Genomic DNA, 4,210 nt, shown 5'->3' on the forward strand with positions numbered 1-4,210 from the left:
AGAAACATGTCTGGTAACGTTAGCCTAGCTAATGTCTGGACTGTAACGTTAGCCTGACTAATCAGCTACTAGTAGGGATTTATCCATGGAAGTATCAGAAACACTTAGGACAGGATTTATTTTGGTTTATCTGTGTTTCCACATTAGGCCACCTGACAAGATGGATTGGGTCCTTTTTTATTGCCATGGCACGCCGTTGTCAATATCATTGGCTAACGTTCTCTACTTACGTTACATTTGGCTGTCAGTAGTGGGAACTGGCCTGGGTTCACGTTTTTTGTGTATTAATGTTAGTTTGTAGCCAAATATTTTATGCAATACAATAAGCTTAGCTGTATTTCCAATATTTTCCTAGCTGCTAGGGTTTGTTTGAGGAAAAAACTGCTTTCTTCCTTACATAATAGTTAAGATTTGGGGGCATCCCCCCAAACGCTTCGTGTTCACAAAAAAATAAAAAAAATTGTTTTTGCTTAAATAGGCGCAGCTGGACACAAGGTTCATTATGTATAATTCCTTGTTCATATTTATTTATCTTGTCCTTGTTTCTCCCGTGTTTCCATGTATTTATTTGCAACAGGTTTTTAATAGGCTGTTTAAAGTACTAAACCTCCTGGCTATTGACAACTGTCAATTGCCACAGTGTGAGGACATAAATTGTGAGCTTCGGTTTTACATCGTAGACAATTTACTTGTTCAGTCAGTGTAAATTGGAATTAAGGTTAAGATTTGAACATTTCTAAAATCATACAGTGTGTTCCCAGCTGGACACATTATCTGTTCATAACAGCTTGTTACCATAATGAAATCAAAAGACACACAGCTCGTCCTCTTCAGTGAAATGTTCTTGAAGGTACAGAGCTCACATGGGAGTTTCTCCCCCTGATTTCCCCAGAACTGTTTAATCTGAAAACATCTTTAAAAACAAGGATGCCAGTCATCAAAGATCTCCAAAACCCCCCCTCGGTCTTGATTAGGAGCAGACAGGATGCTCATAAACTAAATCTGAAATGACATGTTTTCTCAGCACAGCTATGGTGATCCCAGCAATAACAATGAAAAAACTGCTTACCCGCCTGCAGTCATGACTGAGCCACTGATATCTAATATCAAAACTCGAAGTCAGCCCATGGGTGGTCCTCTTAAACCTGATAAGACTGTTTTTCATGTTTCCTCTTACTCATAACTTCATCAGAGGAGAAGTATTTATTATGTGAACTTTTGTCAAACCAGTGGCTGCCATGTGTTTGTAACAGATGTCCTCATTATTGTTTTCATTATTGTTCTGTAATTTCCCTTATCTTAGCAGTATTATTTTGTACATCTGGAAATTGCATTGCTCATTTCCCAGAATATTCATCACGGAGGTCAAGGCTGAAGGATGAAACCGACAAAGGACACAATTTTACTCATCTTGTCCAGACAGGTAAACACAGTTCAGCAGAGTTAACATGTAGTATGTATACATAACTTGTGACTCACCCGCCAAACACACCCAAAGGCAAAGATGTAAAGATGGGAAGAGGACGAGGAGCATTTGATGTCAAATAGCTGAGGTACAGACTGAGCTGCAGGGCTGTGAAGAGACAGCTGGAGAACATATGAGCCTGCAGCTGTCCACCTCTGTATACAATAGGAGTGACGCCTGTGCTTCACACACACTACACACACCTCATTCATGGACACATCTCGACTGCAACACTAAAACAAATATAAAAAATATAAAGTATTAACTGTTTGTGTCTTCAATCGCTCATCCTTATGAAACTTATGGATCATGACTGAATAACAGGCTGTGGTAAAGAAGCCTTAATGGCCAGAAACCAACACCTGAGGTAAACCACAAACAATGACCCCTCAGTACAGGCATCCTGCTGGATCTTGTTGGTGAAATAACAAAGTAATATATATCTGTTACTTTATGTATTGCATTGTGTATACTATATCTTAGGAAAACTAATTATGGACTGTACAAACTCATTTTTTCTAAAAGAAAATTTCACATATTTCTGTCTCAGCCTGCTGCAATGCTCTGCCTTGAGGCCTAATTTATATCTGATATTATTAGCATGTGATCTTTATCTGGATAATTACATTCAATTCATTTACACATGATTTCAAAATGCCTTCTTGTTATATCAACGAAACTCACTTTGCTGGCCAATGTTACTGCTACTGTCTTTTAAAAGTTTTCTCAATTTAGCAGAAGGAGGCAAAGTTGATCTCTCAACTCTGTATGTATTATATTTATGGTGCAAAGCTGATTGTGATGTGAGCCAGACTTTACCTCAGAATGTGGTCCACGGTCTGAATGCATTTACACCTGGCGTTGCCATGTGTTTTCCGCATCCATATAGCATATCCAGAGACAAATGGCACGTTAACACCAGGTATAAATGAGGGTTTCAGACACAATCAAACACTGGAGTTTAATAGCTTTTTTCCCCTGTTTTTCATTGCTAGTTAAAGCAGAAGTAAGTGATATATTTGTGTTAATATAAGTCTTAAATAGTTATATCTTCCGACAGCAATCACTTCTATAGAGTGTTTGGACTGAAACACGGGTCTCTCAGTCCCTCTGCTCTGCTCTGAGCCGAAGAGAAAACATTTATCGTATCCTACAGTTTTTATCCAATGAGGAGAGAGAACGGCATGCAGGGCTGTGTGTGCAGCCAAGGGACGCCGTGAATGTGGTGACGTAGGGACGAGGACTGTTATGGTGCGTTCAAGGAAACTCGTATTTTTCCGACCGTGAAGTGGTACCAGTTCGATCTGGTACGAGTTCACCGGTCGGAAGTTACGAGTGGCCGTTATAGTGACTTTCACCGGTAAAACAGGTCGGAAAAACACGAGTGGGTTGCCTGGAACGCTACAAAGTCGTAAGTTGTGACTTGAAGCTGTAATTTACGATTTCAAAAGCCTGCCTGGAACGCAGCATTAGCGAAAACGACCGGACCACTTACTTCTGCTTTAAGTTAAAGAGATTCATTCCTCATTGAATCAATCAGTGGGAAAAAAAGAGCAAAGAGTAGCTATTCAAAACAGTCTCTATAAATTACGCCTGGCAAAGACTGGGACTCCACAGCCCTTGTGATCCAACTCAGCAGGAGGCCGTCTCAGCGTGTTAAACAAAACAAGCTGTTAAAAGCCCCTCATCAGTGAAGGCCTTGTGCTGCTGATCGCCCCAATACTGTACACATCAGCTGGACCCTGGTGCACCTGCTTACAAGTTTAGTTTCCTTGTTTTATTACCAATAATGACATATTGCCACAAACACAGGACACTGAATCCAGACTGAGTCAGGTCAAAATACTCCTCAGCTGTCCTTTGTTTTACTTCATGAAAGACCACTTTGAAGGATGCTGTGCAGCCGCTGGCATCCATGAAATGTAGCCCATCATCATCATTATTATTGGTATTGTGAGTAGTAAAGTCACCTGAGGGGTTACATATAGTTGCTGACTGTTTATGTAATATTGGAGTTCCTACACGAAATTCATTCAGCTTCACATATGAGAGTTTGGGGGGGGAAATGTAATAAAAGAGTCAGGTTTTTGGCTATATGCCAGTGTGTAAGTGCTACAGATAATGAAAGAAATACTGATAATCCTTTTATTATGAATATTATAAATGGCAGAAACATGATAACACAGCAAGAAGGACCCAAGGCTTAACTACAACAAAAGCGTTTCTGCAGGCATTTGCAAAGTGAGTAGTGCTGGATTTACACATCAGGTTTTTTTTTTCTTTTTCTCACGTTAAAATTTTAAAATGTTCAGACCTGCTGCCACCAAGATGGGACAAAGAGTCATTTGAGTGCAACCATATACAGTTGTTTGAGTCGAATTAACCATGATTAGAGGGTGTAGAGGTGCTATATCAGGTGAGGAATTCTTGCTTGTTGCTTCATGCATTATTATGCGCAATTAGGTCAACACTGCAATGTGAGCATTTAAAGAACAGACCTTCACACTAATACATTTTGAGCCACAGGGGTTTGCCTCGGTGCTATAATGAGCAGTGGAGGCGTTTTACAACAAAACAAACCTGTCTGTCTCTGCCTAAAGGCACCACTTGACATTTTACATGCTGTTTGATTGCCCTGCAGGCGTTTTAGTCCATCTATCCATCCGGGAGCTGGGTTTGAAAAGTACAGCAGAGAGCATCTCAGACATCCTGTTCCTTTTGCAGCTTCCTCCTCTCTTCCTGGGG

Source organism: Trachurus japonicus, chromosome 9, assembly GCF_045865225.1.
Source record: "Trachurus japonicus isolate A0001 chromosome 9, Traja_1.0".
Classification (NCBI taxonomy): domain Eukaryota; kingdom Metazoa; phylum Chordata; class Actinopteri; order Carangiformes; family Carangidae; genus Trachurus; species Trachurus japonicus.